Consider the following 21,895-nt stretch of genomic DNA (forward strand, 5'->3'; position numbering starts at 1 on the left):
AAGTTATTTCAAGTTTGTAAATTAATTTTACACATTGGATGGATAAAACCTACGGATCTTTTTCCAAAAGTCACTGGATGTGAACAGAAAGCCAAAGGAATGGCCAGCACGGGGGTTGAACCCGCAACCTTGGCGTTATTAGCACCACGCTCTAACCGATTAAGCTAACCGGCCACTTTTGCCCCATATCTACTCTCTTTTAATGAACTTGATCTAATTTTGAGCCAGCTACTGACCTCTCAAAGCTTGACCTGTCCACAGTGAAAGGTAAAATACGTTGAAAGTTGACTAATTCTTAGAGAGCCCATCAAAAGCATAGGAACCAATCTTAAATGAGAATTGACAAGCTTTTTTTATATTATGAGCAATATGTTGCCACCAACCACTCTAACTTGTCACGTGATGAGCCAGTAAATTACACCATTGCTTGGATTAGTTTTTGCCTGCATTACAATTAGTGATAGACTTAGCTGTCAATATTTACAGTTATATCGAATTCCAGTTGCCCAAAACTTCTTAAAAAACGCTTAGAAACTGAAATCTCTGGCCATACAATAGATTATATTTCTATTTTGCTTCAAGTTGCTTGGATTAGTTTTGCCTGCATTACAATTAGTGATAGACTTAGCTGTCAATATTAACAGTTATATCGAATTCCAGTTGCCCAAAACTTCTTAAAAAACACTTAGAAACTGAAATCTCTGGCCATACAATAGATTATATTTCTATTTTGCTTCAATTCGTTACTCTGTCATACTTTAAGGTTAACGACGATGTAACATGGCCACTCTCTTACTCTAACCAAGTTATTTCAAGTTTGTAAATTAATTTTACACATTGGATGGATAAAACCTACGGATCTTTTTCCAAAAGTCACTGGATGTGAACAGAAAGCCAAAGGAATGGACAGCACGGGGGATGAACCCGCAACCTCGGCGTTATTAGCACCACGCTCTAACCGATTGAGCTAGCCGGCCACTTTTGCCCCATATCTACTCTCTTTTAATGAACTTGCTCTAATGTTGAGCCAGCTACTGACCTCTCAAAGCTTGATCTGTCCACAGTGAAAGGTAAAATACGTTGAAAGTTGACTAATTCTTAGCCCATCAAAAGCATAGGAACAAATCTTAAATGAGAATTGACAAGCCTTTTTTATATTATGAGCAATATGTTGCCACCAACCACTCTAACTTGTCACGTGATGAGCCAGTAAATTACGCCATTGCTTGGATTAGTTTTTGCCTGCATTACAATTAGTGATAGACTTAGCTGTCAATATTTACAGTTATATCGAATTCCAGTTGCCCAAAACTTCTTAAAAAACGCTAAGAAACTGAAATCTCTGGCCATACAATAGATTATATTTTTATTTTGCTTCAATTCGTTACTCTGTCATACTTTAAGGTTAACAACGATGTAACATGGCCACTCTCTTACTCTAACCAAGTTATTTCAAGTTTGTAAATTAATTTTACACATTGGATGGATAAAACCTACGGATCTTTTTCCAAAAGTCACTGGATGTGAACAGAAAGCTAAAGGAATGGCCAGCACGGGGGTCGAACCCGCAACCTTGGCGTTATTAGCACCACGCTCTAAAAGATTGAGCTATCCGGCCACTTTTGCCCCATATCTACTCTCTTTTAATGAACTTGATCCAATTTTGAGCCAGCTACTGACCTCTCAAAGCTTGACCTGTCCACAGTGAAAGGTAAAATACGTTGAAAGTTGACTAATTCTTAGAGAGCCCATTAAAAGCATAGGAACCAATCTTAAATGAGAATTGACAAGCTTTTTTTATATTATGAGCAATATGTTGCCACCAACCACTCTAACTTGTCACGTGATGAGCCAGTAAATTACGCCATTGCTTGGATTAGCTTTTGCCTGCATTACAATTAGTGATAGACTTAGCTGTCAATATTTACAGTTATATCGAATTCCAGTTGCCCAAAACTTCTTAAAAAACGCTTAGAAACTGAAATCTCTGGCCATACAATAGATTATATTTCTATTTTGCTTCAATTCGTTACTCTGTCATACTTTAAGGTTAACGACGATGTAACATGGCCACTCTCTTACTCTAACCAAGTTATTTCAAGTTTGTAAATTAATTTTACACATTGGATGGATAAAACCTACGGATCTTTTTCCAAAAGTCACTGGATGTGAACAGAAAGCCAAAGGAATGGCCAGCACGGGGGTCGAACCCGCAACCTTGGCGTTATTAGCACCACGCTCTAACCGATTAAGCTAACCGGCCACTTTTGCCCCATATCTACTCTCTTTTAATGAACTTGCTCTAATTTTGAGCCAGCTACTGACCTCTCAAAGCTTGACCTGTCCACAGTGAAAGGTAAAATACGTTGAAAGTTGACTAATTCTTAGAGAGCCCATCAAAAGCATAGGAACCAATCTTAAATGAGAATTGACAAGCTTTTTTTATATTATGAGCAATATGTTGCCACCAACCACTCTAACTTGTCACGTGATGAGCCAGTAAATTACGCCATTGCTTGGATTAGTTTTTGCCTGCATTACAATTAGTGATAGACTTAGCTGTCAATATTTACAGTTATATCGAATTCCAGTTGCCCAAAACTTCTTAAAAAACGCTTAGAAACTGAAATCTCTGGCCATACAATAGATTATATTTCTATTTTGCTTCAAGTTGCTTGGATTAGTTTTGCCTGCATTACAATTAGTGATAGACTTAGCTGTCAATATTAACAGTTATATCGAATTCCAGTTGCCCAAAACTTCTTAAAAAACACTTAGAAACTGAAATCTCTGGCCATACAATAGATTATATTTCTATTTTGCTTCAATTCGTTACTCTGTCATACTTTAAGGTTAACGACGATGTAACATGGCCACTCTCTTACTCTAACCAAGTTATTTCAAGTTTGTAAATTAATTTTACACATTGGATGGATAAAACCTACGGATCTTTTTCCAAAAGTCACTGGATGTGAACAGAAAGCCAAAGGAATGGCCAGCACGGGGGACGAACCAGCAACCTCGGCGTTATTAGCACCACGCTCTAACCGATTGAGCTAGCCGGCCACTTTTGCCCCATATCTACTCTCTTTTAATGAACTTGCTCTAATGTTGAGCCAGCTACTGACCTCTCAAAGCTTGACCTGTCTACAGTGAAAGGTAAAATACGTTGAAAGTTGACTAATTCTTAGAGAGCCCATCAAAAGCATAGGAACCAATCTTAAATGAGAATTGACAAGCTTTTTTTATATTATGAGCAATATGTTGCCACCAACCACTCTAACTTGTCACGTGATGAGCCAGTAAATTACGCCATTGCTTGGATTAGCTTTTGCCTGCATTACAATTAGTGATAGACTTAGCTATCAATATTTACAGTTATATCGAATTCCAGTTGCCCAAAACTTCTTAAAAAAACGCTAAGAAACTGAAATCTCTGGCCATACAATAGATTATATTTCTATTTTGCTTTTATTCGTTACTCTGTCATACTTTAAGGTTAACGACGATGTAACATGGCCACTCTCTTACTCTAACCAAGTTATTTCAAGTTTGTAAATTAATTTTACACATTGGATGGATAAAACTTACGGATCTTTTTCCAAAAGTCACTGGATGTGAACAGAAAGCCAAAGGAATGGCCAGCACGGGGGTCGAACCCGCAACCTTGGCGTTATTAGCACCACGCTCTAACCGATTGAGCTAGCCGGCCACTTTTGCCCCATATCTACTCTCTTTTAATGAACTTGCTCTAATGTTGAGCCAGCTACTGACCTCTCAAAGCTTGACCTGTCCACAGTGAAAGGTAAAATACGTTGAAAGTTGACTAATTCTTAGAGAGCCCATCAAAAGCATAGGAACCAATCTTAAATGAGAATTGACAAGCTTTTTTTATATTATGAGCAATATGTTGCCACCAACCACTCTAACTTGTCACGTGATGAGCCAGTAAATTACGCCATTGCTTGGATTAGCTTTTGCCTGCATTACAATTAGTGATAGACTTAGCTGTCAATATTTACAGTTATATCGAATTCCAGTTGCCCAAAACTTCTTAAAAAAACGCTAAGAAACTGAAATCTCTGGCCATACAATAGATTATATTTCTATTTTGCTTTTATTCGTTACTCTGTCATACTTTAAGGTTAACGACGATGTAACATGGCCACTCTCTTACTCTAACCAAGTTATTTCAAGTTTGTAAATTAATTTTACACATTGGATGGATAAAACCTACGGATCTTTTTCCAAAAGTCACTGGATGTGAACAGAAAGCCAAAGGAATGGCCAGCACGGGGGTCGAACCCGCAACCTTGGCGTTATTAGCACCACGCTCTAACCGATTAAGCTAACCGGCCACTTTTGCCCCATATCTACTCTCTTTTAATGAACTTGCTCTAATTTTGAGCCAGCTACTGACCTCTCAAAGCTTGACCTGTCCACAGTGAAAGGTAAAATACGTTGAAAGTTGACTAATTCTTAGAGAGCCCATCAAAAGCATAGGAACCAATCTTAAATGAGAATTGACAAGCTTTTTTTATATTATGAGCAATATGTTGCCACCAACCACTCTAACTTGTCACGTGATGAGCCAGTAAATTACGCCATTGCTTGGATTAGTTTTTGCCTGCATTACAATTAGTGATAGACTTAGCTGTCAATATTTACAGTTATATCGAATTCCAGTTGCCCAAAACTTCTTAAAAAACGCTTAGAAACTGAAATCTCTGGCCATACAATAGATTATATTTCTATTTTGCTTCAAGTTGCTTGGATTAGTTTTGCCTGCATTACAATTAGTGATAGACTTAGCTGTCAATATTAACAGTTATATCGAATTCCAGTTGCCCAAAACTTCTTAAAAAACACTTAGAAACTGAAATCTCTGGCCATACAATAGATTATATTTCTATTTTGCTTCAATTCGTTACTCTGTCATACTTTAAGGTTAACGACGATGTAACATGGCCACTCTCTTACTCTAACCAAGTTATTTCAAGTTTGTAAATTAATTTTACACATTGGATGGATAAAACCTACGGATCTTTTTCCAAAAGTCACTGGATGTGAACAGAAAGCCAAAGGAATGGCCAGCACGGGGGACGAACCCGCAACCTCGGCGTTATTAGCACCACGCTCTAACCGATTGAGCTAGCCGGCCACTTTTGCCCCATATCTACTCTCTTTTAATGAACTTGCTCTAATGTTGAGCCAGCTACTGACCTCTCAAAGCTTGACCTGTCTACAGTGAAAGGTAAAATACGTTGAAAGTTGACTAATTCTTAGAGAGCCCATCAAAAGCATAGGAACCAATCTTAAATGAGAATTGACAAGCTTTTTTTATATTATGAGCAATATGTTGCCACCAACCACTCTAACTTGTCACGTGATGAGCCAGTAAATTACGCCATTGCTTGGATTAGCTTTTGCCTGCATTACAATTAGTGATAGACTTAGCTATCAATATTTACAGTTATATCGAATTCCAGTTGCCCAAAACTTCTTAAAAAAACGCTAAGAAACTGAAATCTCTGGCCATACAATAGATTATATTTCTATTTTGCTTTTATTCGTTACTCTGTCATACTTTAAGGTTAACGACGATGTAACATGGCCACTCTCTTACTCTAACCAAGTTATTTCAAGTTTGTAAATTAATTTTACACATTGGATGGATAAAACTTACGGATCTTTTTCCAAAAGTCACTGGATGTGAACAGAAAGCCAAAGGAATGGCCAGCACGGGGGTCGAACCCGCAACCTTGGCGTTATTAGCACCACGCTCTAACCGATTGAGCTAGCCGGCCACTTTTGCCCCATATCTACTCTCTTTTAATGAACTTGCTCTAATGTTGAGCCAGCTACTGACCTCTCAAAGCTTGACCTGTCCACAGTGAAAGGTAAAATACGTTGAAAGTTGACTAATTCTTAGAGAGCCCATCAAAAGCATAGGAACCAATCTTAAATGAGAATTGACAAGCTTTTTTTATATTATGAGCAATATGTTGCCACCAACCACTCTAACTTGTCACGTGATGAGCCAGTAAATTACGCCATTGCTTGGATTAGCTTTTGCCTGCATTACAATTAGTGATAGACTTAGCTGTCAATATTTACAGTTATATCGAATTCCAGTTGCCCAAAACTTCTTAAAAAAACGCTAAGAAACTGAAATCTCTGGCCATACAATAGATTATATTTCTATTTTGCTTTTATTCGTTACTCTGTCATACTTTAAGGTTAACGACGATGTAACATGGCCACTCTCTTACTCTAACCAAGTTATTTCAAGTTTGTAAATTAATTTTACACATTGGATGGATAAAACTTACGGATCTTTTTCCAAAAGTCACTGGATGTGAACAGAAAGCCAAAGGAATGGCCAGCACGGGGGTCGAACCCGCAACCTTGGCGTTATTAGCACCACGCTCTAACCGATTAAGCTAACCGGCCACTTTTGCCCCATATCTACTCTCTTTTAATTAACTTGCTCTAATTTTGAGCCAGCTACTGACCTCTCAAAGCTTGACCTGTCCACAGTGAAAGGTAAAATACGTTGAAAGTTGACTAATTCTTAGAGAGCCCATCAAAAGCATAGGAAACAATCTTAAATGAGAATTGACAAGCTTTTTTTATATTATGAGCAATATGTTGCCACCAACCACTCTAACTTGTCACGTAATGAGCCAGTAAATTACGCCATTGCTTGGATTAGTTTTTGCCTGCATTACAATTAGTGATAGACTTAGCTGTCAATATTTACAGTTATATCGAATTCCAGTTGCCCAAAACTTCTTAAAAAACGCTAAGAAACTGAAATCTCTGGCCATACAATAGATTATATTTCTATTTTGCTTCAAGTTGCTTGGATTAGTTTTGCCTGCATTACAATTAGTGATAGACTTAGCTGTCAATATTTACAGTTATATCGAATTCCAGTTGCCCAAAACTTCTTAAAAAACGCTAAGAAACTGAAATCTCTGGCCATACAATAGATTATATTTCTATTTTGCTTCAATTCGTTACTCTGTCGTACTTTAAGGTTAACGACGATGTAACATGGCCACTCTCTTACTCTAACCAAGTTATTTCAAGTTTGTAAATTAATTTTACACATTGGATGGATAAAACCTACGGATCTTTTTCCAAAAGTCACTTGATGTGAACAGAAAGCCAAAGGAATGGCCAGCACGGGGGTCGAACCCGCAACCTTGGCGTTATTAGCACCACGCTCTAATCGATTAAGCTAACCGGCCACTTTTGCCCCATATCTACTCTCTTTTAATGAACTTGCTCTAATTTTGAGCCAGCTACTGACCTCTCAAAGCTTGACCTGTCCACAGTGAAAGGTAAAATACGTTGAAAGTTGACTAATTCTTAGAGAGCCCATCAAAAGCATAGGAACCAATCTTAAATGAGAATTGACAAGCTTTTTTTATATTATGAGCAATATGTTGCCACCAACCACTCTAACTTGTCACGTGATGAGCCAGTAAATTACACCATTGCTTGGATTAGTTTTTGCCTGCATTACAATTAGTGATAGACTTAGCTGTCAATATTTACAGTTATATCGAATTCCAGTTGCCCAAAACTTCTTAAAAAACGCTTAGAAACTGAAATCTCTGGCCATACAATAGATTATATTTCTATTTTGCTTCAAGTTGCTTGGATTAGTTTTGCCTGCATTACAATTAGTGATAGACTTAGCTGTCAATATTAACAGTTATATCGAATTCCAGTTGCCCAAAACTTCTTAAAAAACACTTAGAAACTGAAATCTCTGGCCATACAATAGATTATATTTCTATTTTGCTTCAATTCGTTACTCTGTCATACTTTAAGGTTAACGACGATGTAACATGGCCACTCTCTTACTCTAACCAAGTTATTTCAAGTTTGTAAATTAATTTTACACATTGGATGGATAAAACCTACGGATCTTTTTCCAAAAGTCACTGGATGTGAACAGAAAGCCAAAGGAATGGACAGCAAGGGGGATGAACCCGCAACCTCGGCGTTATTAGCACCACGCTCTAACCGATTGAGCTAGCCGGCCACTTTTGCCCCATATCTACTCTCTTTTAATGAACTTGCTCTAATGTTGAGCCAGCTACTGACCTCTCAAAGCTTGATCTGTCCACAGTGAAAGGTAAAATACGTTGAAAGTTGACTAATTCTTAGAGAGCCCATCAAAAGCATAGGAACAAATCTTAAATGAGAATTGACAAGCCTTTTTTATATTATGAGCAATATGTTGCCACCAACCACTCTAACTTGTCACGTGATGAGCCAGTAAATTACGCCATTGCTTGGATTAGTTTTTGCCTGCATTACAATTAGTGATAGACTTAGCTGTCAATATTTACAGTTATATCGAATTCCAGTTGCCCAAAACTTCTTAAAAAACGCTAAGAAACTGAAATCTCTGGCCATACAATAGATTATATTTTTATTTTGCTTCAATTCGTTACTCTGTCATACTTTAAGGTTAACAACGATGTAACATGGCCACTCTCTTACTCTAACCAAGTTATTTCAAGTTTGTAAATTAATTTTACACATTGGATGGATAAAACCTACGGATCTTTTTCCAAAAGTCACTGGATGTGAACAGAAAGCCAAAGGAATGGCCAGCACGGGGGTCGAACCCGCAACCTTGGCGTTATTAGCACCACGCTCTAACCGATTAAGCTAACCGGCCACTTTTGCCCCATATCTACTCTCTTTTAATTAACTTGCTCTAATTTTGAGCCAGCTACTGACCTCTCAAAGCTTGACCTGTCCACAGTGAAAGGTAAAATACGTTGAAAGTTGACTAATTCTTAGAGAGCCCATCAAAAGCATAGGAAACAATCTTAAATGAGAATTGACAAGCTTTTTTTATATTATGAGCAATATGTTGCCACCAACCACTCTAACTTGTCACGTGATGAGCCAGTAAATTACGCCATTGCTTGGATTAGTTTTTGCCTGCATTACAATTAGTGATAGACTTAGCTGTCAATATTTACAGTTATATCGAATTCCAGTTGCCCAAAACTTCTTAAAAAACGCTAAGAAACTGAAATCTCTGGCCATACAATAGATTATATTTCTATTTTGCTTCAAGTTGCTTGGATTAGTTTTGCCTGCATTACAATTAGTGATAGACTTAGCTGTCAATATTTACAGTTATATCGAATTCTAGTTGCCCAAAACTTCTTAAAAAACGCTAAGAAACTGAAATCTCTGGCCATACAATAGATTATATTTCTATTTTGCTTCAATTCGTTACTCTGTCATACTTTAAGGTTAACGACGATGTAACATGGCCACTCTCTTACTCTAACCAAGTTATTTCAAGTTTGTAAATTAATTTTACACATTGGATGGATAAAACCTACGGATCGTTTTCCAAAAGTCACTGGATGTGAACAGAAAGCCAAAGGAATGGCCAGCACGGGGGTCGAACCCGCAACCTTGGCGTTATTAGCACCACGCTCTAATCGATTAAGCTAACCGGCCACTTTTGCCCCATATCTACTCTCTTTTAATGAACTTGCTCTAATTTTGAGCCAGCTACTGACCTCTCAAAGCTTGACCTGTCCACAGTGAAAGGTAAAATACGTTGAAAGTTGACTAATTCTTAGAGAGCCCATCAAAAGCATAGGAACCAATCTTAAATGAGAATTGACAAGCTTTCTTTATATTATGAGCAATATGTTGCCACCAACCACTCTAACTTGTCACGTGATGAGCCAGTAAATTACACCATTGCTTGGATTAGTTTTTGCCTGCATTACAATTAGTGATAGACTTAGCTGTCAATATTTACAGTTATATCGAATTCCAGTTGCCCAAAACTTCTTAAAAAACGCTTAGAAACTGAAATCTCTGGCCATACAATAGATTATATTTCTATTTTGCTTCAAGTTGCTTGGATTAGTTTTGCCTGCATTACAATTAGTGATAGACTTAGCTGTCAATATTAACAGTTATATCGAATTCCAGTTGCCCAAAACTTCTTAAAAAACACTTAGAAACTGAAATCTCTGGCCATACAATAGATTATATTTTTATTTTGCTTCAATTCGTTACTCTGTCATACTTTAAGGTTAACAACGATGTAGCATGGCCACTCTCTTACTCTAACCAAGTTATTTCAAGTTTGTAAATTAATTTTACACATTGGATGGATAAAACCTACGGATCTTTTTCCAAAAGTCACTGGATGTGAACAGAAAGCCAAAGGAATGGCCAGCACGGGGGTCGAACCCGCAACCTTGGCGTTATTAGCACCACGCTCTAACCGATTAAGCTAACCGGCCACTTTTGCCCCATATCTACTCTCTTTTAATTAACTTGCTCTAATTTTGAGCCAGCTACTGACCTCTCAAAGCTTGACCTGTCCACAGTGAAAGGTAAAATACGTTGAAAGTTGACTAATTCTTAGAGAGCCCATCAAAAGCATAGGAAACAATCTTAAATGAGAATTGACAAGCTTTTTTTATATTATGAGCAATATGTTGCCACCAACCACTCTAACTTGTCACGTGATGAGCCAGTAAATTACGCCATTGCTTGGATTAGTTTTTGCCTGCATTACAATTAGTGATAGACTTAGCTGTCAATATTTACAGTTATATCGAATTCCAGTTGCCCAAAACTTCTTAAAAAACGCTAAGAAACTGAAATCTCTGGCCATACAATAGATTATATTTCTATTTTGCTTCAAGTTGCTTGGATTAGTTTTGCCTGCATTACAATTAGTGATAGACTTAGCTGTCAATATTTACAGTTATATCGAATTCCAGTTGCCCAAAACTTCTTAAAAAACGCTAAGAAACTGAAATCTCTGGCCATACAATAGATTATATTTCTATTTTGCTTCAATTCGTTACTCTGTCATACTTTAAGGTTAACGACGATGTAACATGGCCACTCTCTTACTCTAACCAAGTTATTTCAAGTTTGTAAATTAATTTTACACATTGGATGGATAAAACCTACGGATCTTTTTCCAAAAGTCACTGGATGTGAACAGAAAGCCAAAGGAATGGCCAGCACGGGGGTCGAACCCGCAACCTTGGCGTTATTAGCACCACGCTCTAATCGATTAAGCTAACCGGCCACTTTTGCCCCATATCTACTCTCTTTTAATGAACTTGCTCTAATTTTGAGCCAGCTACTGACCTCTCAAAGCTTGACCTGTCCACAGTGAACGGTAAAATACGTTGAAAGTTGACTAATTCTTAGAGAGCCCATCAAAAGCATAGGAACCAATCTTAAATGAGAATTGACAAGCTTTCTTTATATTATGAGCAATATGTTGCCACCAACCACTCTAACTTGTCACGTGATGAGCCAGTAAATTACGCCATTGCTTGGATTAGTTTTTGCCTGCATTACAATTAGTGATAGACTTAGCTGTCAATATTTACAGTTATATCGAATTCCAGTTGCCCAAAACTTCTTAAAAAACGCTTAGAAACTGAAATCTCTGGCCATACAATAGATTATATTTCTATTTTGCTTCAAGTTGCTTGGATTAGTTTTGCCTGCATTACAATTAGTGATAGACTTAGCTGTCAATATTAACAGTTATATCGAATTCCAGTTGCCCAAAACTTCTTAAAAAACACTTAGAAACTGAAATCTCTGGCCATACAAAAGATTATATTTCTATTTTGCTTCAATTCGTTACTCTGTCATACTTTAAGGTTAACGACGATGTAACATGGCCACTCTCTTACTCTAACCAAGTTATTTCAAGTTTGTAAATTAATTTTACACATTGGATGGATAAAACCTACGGATCTTTTTCAAAAAGTCACTGGATGTGAACAGAAAGCCAAAGGAATGGACAGCACGGGGGATGAACCCGCAACCTCGGCGTTATTAGCACCACGCTCTAACCGATTGAGCTAGCCGGCCACTTTTGCCCCATATCTACTCTCTTTTAATGAACTTGCTCTAATGTTGAGCCAGCTACTGACCTCTCAAAGCTTGATCTGTCCACAGTGAAAGGTAAAATACGTTGAAAGTTGACTAATTCTTAGAGAGCCCATCAAAAGCATAGGAACAAATCTTAAATGAGAATTGACAAGCCTTTTTTATATTATGAGCAATATGTTGCCACCAACCACTCTAACTTGTCACGTGATGAGCCAGTAAATTACGCCATTGCTTGGATTAGTTTTTGCCTGCATTACAATTAGTGATAGACTTAGCTGTCAATATTTACAGTTATATCGAATTCCAGTTGCCCAAAACTTCTTAAAAAACGCTAAGAAACTGAAATCTCTGGCCATACAATAGATTATATTTTTATTTTGCTTCAATTCGTTACTCTGTCATACTTTAAGGTTAACAACGATGTAACATGGCCACTCTCTTACTCTAACCAAGTTATTTCAAGTTTGTAAATTAATTTTACACATTGGATGGATAAAACCTACGGATCTTTTTCCAAAAGTCACTGGATGTGAACAGAAAGCTAAAGGAATGGCCAGCACGGGGGTCGAACCCGCAACCTTGGCGTTATTAGCACCACGCTCTAAAAGATTGAGCTATCCGGCCACTTTTGCCCCATATCTACTCTCTTTTAATGAACTTGATCCAATTTTGAGCCAGCTACTGACCTCTCAAAGCTTGACCTGTCCACAGTGAAAGGTAAAATACGTTGAAAGTTGACTAATTCTTAGAGAGCCCATTAAAAGCATAGGAACCAATCTTAAATGAGAATTGACAAGCTTTTTTTATATTATGAGCAATATGTTGCCACCAACCACTCTAACTTGTCACGTGATGAGCCAGTAAATTACGCCATTGCTTGGATTAGCTTTTGCCTGCATTACAATTAGTGATAGACTTAGCTGTCAATATTTACAGTTATATCGAATTCCAGTTGCCCAAAACTTCTTAAAAAACGCTTAGAAACTGAAATCTCTGGCCATACAATAGATTATATTTCTATTTTGCTTCAATTCGTTACTCTGTCATACTTTAAGGTTAACGACGATGTAACATGGCCACTCTCTTACTCTAACCAAGTTATTTCAAGTTTGTAAATTAATTTTACACATTGGATGGATAAAACCTACGGATCTTTTTCCAAAAGTCACTGGATGTGAACAGAAAGCCAAAGGAATGGCCAGCACGGGGGTCGAACCCGCAACCTTGGCGTTATTAGCACCACGCTCTAACCGATTAAGCTAACCGGCCTCTTTTGCCCCATATCTACTCTCTTTTAATGAACTTGCTCTAATTTTGAGCCAGCTACTGACCTCTCAAAGCTTGACCTGTCCACAGTGAAAGGTAAAATACGTTGAAAGTTGACTAATTCTTAGAGAGCCCATCAAAAGCATAGGAACCAATCTTAAATGAGAATTGACAAGCTTTTTTATATTATGAGCAATATGTTGCCACCAACCACTCTAACTTGTCACGTGATGAGCCAGTAAATTACGCCATTGCTTGGATTAGTTTTTGCCTGCATTACAATTAGTGATAGACTTAGCTGTCAATATTTACAGTTATATCGAATTCCAGTTGCCCAAAACTTCTTAAAAAACGCTTAGAAACTGAAATCTCTGGCCATACAATAGATTTTATTTCTATTTTGCTTCAAGTTGCTTGGATTAGTTTTGCCTGCATTACAATTAGTGATAGACTTAGCTGTCAATATTTACAGTTATATCGAATTCCAGTTGCCCAAAACTTCTTAAAAAACGCTTAGAAACTGAAATCTCTGGCCATACAATAGATTATATTTCTATTTTGCTTCAATTCGTTACTCTGTCATACTTTAAGGTTAACGACGATGTAACATGGCCACTCTCTTACTCTAACCAAGTTATTTCAAGTTTGTAAATTAATTTTACACATTGGATGGATAAAACCTACGGATCTTTTTCCAAAAGTCACTGGATGTGAACAGAAAGCCACAGGAATGGCCAGCACGGGGGACGAACCCACAACCTCGGCGTTATTAGCACCACGCTCTAACCGATTGAGCTAGCCGGCCACTTTTGCCCCATATCTACTCTCTTTTAATGAACTTGCTCTAATGTTGAGCCAGCTACTGACCTCTCAAAGCTTGATCTGTCCACAGTGAAAGGTAAAATACGTTGAAAGTTGACTAATTCTTAGAGAGCCCATCAAAAGCATAGGAACCAATCTTAAATGAGAATTGACAAGCTTTTTTTATATTATGAGCAATATGTTGCCACCAACCACTCTAACTTGTCACGTGATGAGCCAGTAAATTACGCCATTGCTTGGATTAGTTTTTGCCTGCATTACAATTAGTGATAGACTTAGCTGTCAATATTTACAGTTATATCGAATTCCAGTTGCCCAAAACTTCTTAAAAAACGCTAAGAAACTGAAATCTCTGGCCATACAATAGATTATATTTCTATTTTGCTTCAATTCGTTACTCTGTCATACTTTAAGGTTAACGACGATGTAACATGGCCACTCTCTTACTCTAACCAAGTTATTTCAAGTTTGTAAATTAATTTTACACATTGGATGGATAAAACCTACGGATCTTTTTCCAAAAGTCACTGGATGTGAACAGAAAGCCAAAGGAATGGCCAGCACGGGGGTCGAACCCGCAACCTTGGCGTTATTAGCACCACGCTCTAATCGATAAAGCTAACCGGCCACTTTTGCCCCATATCTACTCTCTTTTAATGAACTTGCTCTAATTTTGAGCCAGCTACTGACCTCTCAAAGCTTGACCTGTCCACAGTGAAAGGTAAAATACGTTGAAAGTTGACTAATTCTTAGAGAGCCCATCAAAAGCATAGGAACCAATCTTAAATGAGAATTGACAAGCTTTTTTTATATTATGAGCAATATGTTGCCACCAACCACTCTAACTTGTCACATGATGAGCCAGTAAATTACGCCATTGCTTGGATTAGTTTTTGCCTGCATTACAATTAGTGATAGACTTAGCTGTCAATATTTACAGTTATATCGAATTCCAGTTGCCCAAAACTTCTTAAAAAACGCTAAGAAACTGAAATCTCTGGCCATACAATAGATTATATTTCTATTTTGCTTCAATTCGTTACTCTGTCATACTTTATGGTTAACGACGATGTAACATGGCCACTCTCTTACTCTAACCAAGTTATTTCAAGTTTGTAAATTAATTTTACACATTGGATGGATAAAACCTACGGATCTTTTTCCAAAACTCACTGGATGTTAACAGAAAGCCAAAGGAATGGCCAGCACGGGGGTCGAACCCGCAACCTTGGCGTTATTAGCACCACGCTCTAACCGATTGAGCTAACCGGCCACTTTTGCCCCATATCTACTCTCTTTTAATGAACTTGCTCTAATTTTGAGCCAGCTACTGACCTCTCAAAGCTTGATCTGTCCACAGTGAAAGGTAAAATACGTTGAAAGTTGACTAATTCTTAGAGAGCCCATAAAAAGCATAGGAACCAATCTTAAATGAGAATTGACAAGCCTTTTTTATATTATGAGCAATATGTTGCCACCAACCACTCTAACTTGTCACGTGATGAGCCAGTAAATTACGCCAATGCTTGGATTAGTTTTTGCCTGCATTACAATTAGTGATAGACTTAGCTGTCAATATTTACAGTTATATCGAATTCCAGTTGCCCAAAACTTCTTAAAAAACGCTAAGAAACTGAAATCTCTGGCCATACAATAGATTATATTTCTATTTTGCTTCAATTCGTTACTCTGTCATACTTTAAGGTTAACGACGATGTAACATGGCCACTCTCTTACTCTAACCAAGTTATTTCAAGTTTGTAAATTAATTTCACACATTGGATGGATAAAACCTACGGATCTTTTTCTAAAAGTCACTGGATGTGAACAGAAAGCCAAAGGAATGGCCAGCTCGGGGGTCGAACCCGCAACCTTGGCGTTATTAGCACCACGCTCTAACCGATTAAGCTAACCGGCCACTTTTGCCCCATATCTACTCTCTTTTAATGAACTTGCTCTAATTTTGAGCCAGCTACTGACCTCTCAAAGCTTGACCTGTCCACAGTGAAAGGTAAAATACGTTGAAAGTTGACTAATTCTTAGAGAGCCCATCAAAAGCATAGGAACCAATCTTAAATGAGAATTGACAAGCTTTTTTTATATTATGAGCAATATGTTGCCACCAACCACTCTAACTTGTCACGTGATGAGCCAGTAAATTACGCCATTGCTTGGATTAGTTTTTGCCTGCATTACAATTAGTGATAGACTTAGCTGTCAATATTTACAGTTATATCGAATTCCAGTTGCCCAAAACTTCTTAAAAAACGCTAAGAAACTGAAATCTCTGGCCATACAATAGATTATATTTCTATTTTGCTTCAATTCGTTACTCTGTCATACTTTAAGGTTAACGACGATGTAACATGACCACTCTCTTACTCTAACCAAGTTATTTCAAGTTTGTAAATTAATTTTACACATTGGATGGATAAAACCTACGGATCTTTTTCCAAAAGTCACTGGATGTGAACAGAAAGCCAAAGGAATGGCCAGCACGTGGGTCGAACCTGCAACCTTGGCGTTATTAGCACCACGCTCTAACCGATTGAGCTAACCGGCCACTTTTGCCCCTTATCTACTCTCTTTTAATGAACTTGCTCTAATTTTGAGCCAGCTACTGACCTCTCAAAGCTTGATCTGTCCACAGTGAAAGGTAAAATACGTTGAAAGTTGACTAATTCTTAGAGAGCCCATCAAAAGCATAGGAACCATTCTTAAATGAGAATTGACAAGCCTTTTTTATATTATGAGCAATATGTTGCCACCAACCACTCTAACTTGTCACGTGATGAGCCAGTAAATTACGCCAATGCTTGGATTAGTTTTTGCCTGCATTACAATTAGTGATAGACTTGGCTGTCAATATTTACAGTTATATCGAATTCCAGTTGCACAAAACTTCTTAAAAAACGCTTAGAAACTGAAATCTCTGGCCATAAAATAGATTATATTTCTATTTTGCTTAAATTCGCTTGGATTAGTTTTGCCTGCGTTACAATTAGTGATAGACTTAGCTGTCAATATTTACAGTTATATCGAATTCCAGTTGCCCGAAACTTCTTAAAAAACGCTTAGAAACTGAAATCTCTGGCCATACAATAGATTATATTTCTATTTTGCTTCAAGTTGCTTGGATTAGTTTTGCATGCATTACAATTAGTGATAGACTTGGCTGTCAATATTTACAGTTATATCGAATTCCAGTTGCACAAAACTTCTTAAAAAACGCTTAGAAACTGAAATCTCTGGCCATAAAATAGATTATATTTCTATTTTGCTTAAATTCGCTTGGATTAGTTTTGCCTGCGTTACAATTAGTGATAGACTTAGCTGTCAATATTTACAGTTATATCGAATTCCAGTTGCCCGAAACTTCTTAAAAAACGCTTAGAAACTGAAATCTCTGGCCATACAATAGATTATATTTCTATTTTGCTTCAAGTTGCTTGGATTAGTTTTGCATGCATTACAATTAGTGATAGACTTGGCTGTCAATATTTACAGTTATATCGAATTCCAGTTGCACAAAACTTCTTAAAAAACGCTTAGAAACTGAAATCTCTGGCCATAAAATAGATTATATTTCTATTTTGCTTAAAGTCGCTTGGATTAGTTTTGCCTGCGTTACAATTAGTGATAGACTTAGCTGTCAATATTTACAGTTATATCGAATTCCAGTTGCCCGAAACTTCTTAAAAAACGCTTAGAAACTGAAATCTCTGGCCATACAATAGATTATATTTCTATTTTGCTTCAATTCGTTACTCTGTCATACTTTAAGGTTAACGACGATGTAACATGGCCACTCTCTTACTCTAACCAAGTTATTTCAAATTTGTAAATTAATTTTACACATTGGATGGATAAAACCTACGGATCTTTTTCCAAAAGTCACTGGATGTGAACAGAAAGCCAAAGGAATGGCCAGCACAGAGGTCGAACCTGCAACCTTGGCGTTATTAGCACCACGCTCTAACCGATTGAGCTAACCGGCCACTTTTGCCCCATATCTACTCTCTTTTAATGAACTTGCTCTAATTTTGAGCCAGCTACTGACCCCTCAAAGCTTGATCTGTCCACAGTGAAAGGTAAAATACGTTGAAAGTTGACTAATTCTTAGAGAGCCCATCAAAAGCATAGGAACCAATCTTAAATGAGAATTGACAAGCTTTTTTTATATTATGAGCAATATGTTGCCACCAACCACTCTAACTTGTCACGTGATGAGCCAGTAAATTACGCCATTGCTTGGATTAGTTTTTGCCTGCATTACAATTAGTGATAGACTTAGCTGTCAATATTTACAGTTATATCGAATTCCAGTTGCCCAAAACTTCTTAAAAAACGCTTAGAAACTGAAATCTATGGCCATACAATAGATTATATTTAAATTTTGCTTCAATTCGTTACTCTGTCATACTTTAAGGTTAACGACAATGTAACATGGCCACTCTCTTACTCTAACCAAGTTATTTCAAGTTTGTAAATTAATTTTACACATTGGATGGATAAAACCTACGGATCTTTTTCCAAAAGTCACTGGATGTGAACAGAAAGCCAAAGGAATGGCCAGCACGGGGGTCGAACCCGCAACCTTGGCGTTATTAGCACCACGCTCTAACCGATTAAGCTAACCGGCCACTTTTGCCCCATATCTACTCTCTTTTAATGAACTTGCTCTAATTTTGAGCCAGCTACTGACCTCTCAAAGCTTGACCTGTCCACAGTGAAAGGTAAAATACGTTGAAAGTTGACTAATTCTTAGAGAGCCCATCAAAAGCATAGGAACCAATCTTAAATGAGAATTGACAAGCTTTTTTTATATTATGAGCAATATGTTGCCACCAACCACTCTAACTTGTCACGTGATGAGCCAGTAAATTACGCCATTGCTTGGATTAGTTTTTGCCTGCATTACAATTAGTGATAGACTTAGCTGTCAATATTTACAGTTATATCGAATTCCAGTTGCCCAAAACATCTTAAAAAACGCTAAGAAACTGAAATCTCTGGCCATACAATAGATTATATTTCTATTTTGCTTCAATTCGTTACTCTGTCATACTTTAAGGTTAACGACGATGTAACATGGCCACTCTCTTACTCTAACCAAGTTATTTCAAGTTTGTAAATTAATTTTACACATTGGATGGATAAAACCTACGGATCTTTTTCCAAAAGTCACTGGATGTGAACAGAAAGCCAAAGGAATGGCCAGCACGGGGGTCGAACCCGCAACCTTGGCGTTATTAGCACCACGCTCTAACCGATTGAGCTAACCGGCCACTTTTGCCCCATATCTACTCTCTTTTAATGAACTTGCTCTAATTTTGAGCCAGCTACTGACCTCTCAAAGCTTGATCTGTCCACAGTGAAAGGTAAAATACGTTGAAAGTTAACTAATTCTTAGAGAGCCCATCAAAAGCATAGGAACCATTCTTAAATGAGAATTGACAAGCCTTTTTTATATTATGAGCAATATGTTGCCACCAACCACTCTAACTTGTCACGTGATGAGCCAGTAAATTACGCCAATGCTTGGATTAGTTTTTGCCTGCATTACAATTAGTGATAGACTTAGCTGTCAATATTTACAGTTATATCGAATTCCAGTTGCACAAAACTTCTTAAAGGGAACCTGTCATCAGGAATTTGGCTTTCAACCTAAACGTTTCCCCCTCTGCAGCTCGTGGGCTGCATTCTAGGAAGGTTTTTGTACTTTTTGTGCCCCTTTTTAAACCAAAATAAACACTTTATAAACTTGTACCTTTCTGTTTGAAAATCTTGTTAATTTTCCATGTGGGCGGGCCGTGTGGCGTCCGTTGCTGTAGCTTACGCCGTCCCCCATGCTCCAAATCATGCCTCATAACGCCGCCCACTGCGCCGAGGTCCCGTGCACGCCGGGACACCTAGTGACGTGGTCGCATGCACGAGAGTATGGGCGGCGCTGTGATTGCATCGCAAGTGCGCGCCCATACTCTCGTGCCCGCCCTTTCCCCCACTGCCTCCAGCGTTCTGCGCCGGCCCGACGTCACCTCCTTCCCATCGTACCCTGCAGCAGGAAATAGATGGGAGGAGCGGAGCACAGGAGAAGCAGAGGATCTGAGCGACGTACAGAGGGGAGAGCGCCATACAATAGATTATATTTCTATTTTGCTTCAATTCGTTACTCTGTCATACTTTAAGGTTAACGACGATGTAACATGGCCACTCTCTTACTCTAACCAAGTTATTTCAAGTTTGTAAATTAATTTCACACATTGGATGGATAAAACCTACGGATCTTTTTCTAAAAGTCACTGGATGTGAACAGAAAGCCAAAGGAATGGCCAGCTCGGGGGTCGAACCCGCAACCTTGGCGTTATTAGCACCACGCTCTAACCGATTAAGCTAACCGGCCACTTTTGCCCCATATCTACTCTCTTTTAATGAACTTGCTCTAATTTTGAGCCAGCTACTGACCTCTCAAAGCTTGACCTGTCCACAGTGAAAGGTAAAATACGTTGAAAGTTGACTAATTCTTAGAGAGCCCATCAAAAGCATAGGAACCAATCTTAAATGAGAATTGACAAGCTTTTTTTATATTATGAGCAATATGTTGCCACCAACCACTCTAACTTGTCACGTGATGAGCCAGTAAATTACGCCATTGCTTGGATTAGTTTTTGCCTGCATTACAATTAGTGATAGACTTAGCTGTCAATATTTACAGTTATATCGAATTCCAGTTGCCCAAAACTTCTTAAAAAACGCTAAGAAACTGAAATCTCTGGCCATACAATAGATTATATTTCTATTTTGCTTCAATTCGTTACTCTGTCATACTTTAAGGTTAACGACGATGTAACATGACCACTCTCTTACTCTAACCAAGTTATTTCAAGTTTGTAAATTAATTTTACACATTGGATGGATAAAACCTACGGATCTTTTTCCAAAAGTCACTGGATGTGAACAGAAAGCCAAAGGAATGGCCAGCACGTGGGTCGAACCTGCAACCTTGGCGTTATTAGCACCACGCTCTAACCGATTGAGCTAACCGGCCACTTTTGCCCCTTATCTACTCTCTTTTAATGAACTTGCTCTAATTTTGAGCCAGCTACTGACCTCTCAAAGCTTGATCTGTCCACAGTGAAAGGTAAAATACGTTGAAAGTTGACTAATTCTTAGAGAGCCCATCAAAAGCATAGGAACCATTCTTAAATGAGAATTGACAAGCCTTTTTTATATTATGAGCAATATGTTGCCACCAACCACTCTAACTTGTCACGTGATGAGCCAGTAAATTACGCCAATGCTTGGATTAGTTTTTGCCTGCATTACAATTAGTGATAGACTTGGCTGTCAATATTTACAGTTATATCGAATTCCAGTTGCACAAAACTTCTTAAAAAACGCTTAGAAACTGAAATCTCTGGCCATAAAATAGATTATATTTCTATTTTGCTTAAATTCGCTTGGATTAGTTTTGCCTGCGTTACAATTAGTGATAGACTTAGCTGTCAATATTTACAGTTATATCGAATTCCAGTTGCCCGAAACTTCTTAAAAAACGCTTAGAAACTGAAATCTCTGGCCATACAATAGATTATATTTCTATTTTGCTTCAAGTTGCTTGGATTAGTTTTGCATGCATTACAATTAGTGATAGACTTGGCTGTCAATATTTACAGTTATATCGAATTCCAGTTGCACAAAACTTCTTAAAAAACGCTTAGAAACTGAAATCTCTGGCCATAAAATAGATTATATTTCTATTTTGCTTAAATTCGCTTGGATTAGTTTTGCCTGCGTTACAATTAGTGATAGACTTAGCTGTCAATATTTACAGTTATATCGAATTCCAGTTGCCCGAAACTTCTTAAAA

General features: G+C 37.8%; 13 non-coding genes across 13 annotated transcripts; all 13 read right to left on the reverse strand.

Annotated features, from left to right (window-relative positions):
- Nucleotides 1-100: 100 nt before the first annotated feature.
- TRNAI-AAU (transfer RNA isoleucine (anticodon AAU)) lies at nt 101-174 on the reverse strand. Its single transcript has one exon. It is a non-coding gene; the product is annotated as a tRNA-Ile (tRNA).
- Nucleotides 175-2,189: 2,015 nt separating this feature from the next.
- Nucleotides 2,190-2,263, reverse strand: TRNAI-AAU (transfer RNA isoleucine (anticodon AAU)). Its single transcript has one exon. It is a non-coding gene; the product is annotated as a tRNA-Ile (tRNA).
- Nucleotides 2,264-3,638: 1,375 nt separating this feature from the next.
- On the reverse strand, nt 3,639-3,712 carry TRNAI-AAU (transfer RNA isoleucine (anticodon AAU)). Its single transcript has one exon. It is a non-coding gene; the product is annotated as a tRNA-Ile (tRNA).
- A 572-nt stretch (nt 3,713-4,284) lies between these two features.
- On the reverse strand, nt 4,285-4,358 carry TRNAI-AAU (transfer RNA isoleucine (anticodon AAU)). The gene has a single exon. It is a non-coding gene; the product is annotated as a tRNA-Ile (tRNA).
- Nucleotides 4,359-5,087: 729 nt separating this feature from the next.
- TRNAI-AAU (transfer RNA isoleucine (anticodon AAU)) lies at nt 5,088-5,161 on the reverse strand. The gene has a single exon. It is a non-coding gene; the product is annotated as a tRNA-Ile (tRNA).
- Nucleotides 5,162-5,733: 572 nt separating this feature from the next.
- Nucleotides 5,734-5,807, reverse strand: TRNAI-AAU (transfer RNA isoleucine (anticodon AAU)). The gene has a single exon. It is a non-coding gene; the product is annotated as a tRNA-Ile (tRNA).
- Nucleotides 5,808-6,379: 572 nt separating this feature from the next.
- On the reverse strand, nt 6,380-6,453 carry TRNAI-AAU (transfer RNA isoleucine (anticodon AAU)). The gene has a single exon. It is a non-coding gene; the product is annotated as a tRNA-Ile (tRNA).
- A 2,177-nt stretch (nt 6,454-8,630) lies between these two features.
- On the reverse strand, nt 8,631-8,704 carry TRNAI-AAU (transfer RNA isoleucine (anticodon AAU)). The gene has a single exon. It is a non-coding gene; the product is annotated as a tRNA-Ile (tRNA).
- A 1,532-nt stretch (nt 8,705-10,236) lies between these two features.
- TRNAI-AAU (transfer RNA isoleucine (anticodon AAU)) lies at nt 10,237-10,310 on the reverse strand. Its single transcript has one exon. It is a non-coding gene; the product is annotated as a tRNA-Ile (tRNA).
- Nucleotides 10,311-13,132: 2,822 nt separating this feature from the next.
- On the reverse strand, nt 13,133-13,206 carry TRNAI-AAU (transfer RNA isoleucine (anticodon AAU)). Its single transcript has one exon. It is a non-coding gene; the product is annotated as a tRNA-Ile (tRNA).
- A 2,018-nt stretch (nt 13,207-15,224) lies between these two features.
- Nucleotides 15,225-15,298, reverse strand: TRNAI-AAU (transfer RNA isoleucine (anticodon AAU)). Its single transcript has one exon. It is a non-coding gene; the product is annotated as a tRNA-Ile (tRNA).
- Nucleotides 15,299-18,594: 3,296 nt separating this feature from the next.
- Nucleotides 18,595-18,668, reverse strand: TRNAI-AAU (transfer RNA isoleucine (anticodon AAU)). Its single transcript has one exon. It is a non-coding gene; the product is annotated as a tRNA-Ile (tRNA).
- Nucleotides 18,669-19,239: 571 nt separating this feature from the next.
- On the reverse strand, nt 19,240-19,313 carry TRNAI-AAU (transfer RNA isoleucine (anticodon AAU)). The gene has a single exon. It is a non-coding gene; the product is annotated as a tRNA-Ile (tRNA).
- Nucleotides 19,314-21,895: the final 2,582 nt, after the last annotated feature.

Source organism: Anomaloglossus baeobatrachus, chromosome 4, assembly GCF_048569485.1.
Source record: "Anomaloglossus baeobatrachus isolate aAnoBae1 chromosome 4, aAnoBae1.hap1, whole genome shotgun sequence".
Lineage (NCBI taxonomy): Eukaryota > Metazoa > Chordata > Amphibia > Anura > Aromobatidae > Anomaloglossus > Anomaloglossus baeobatrachus.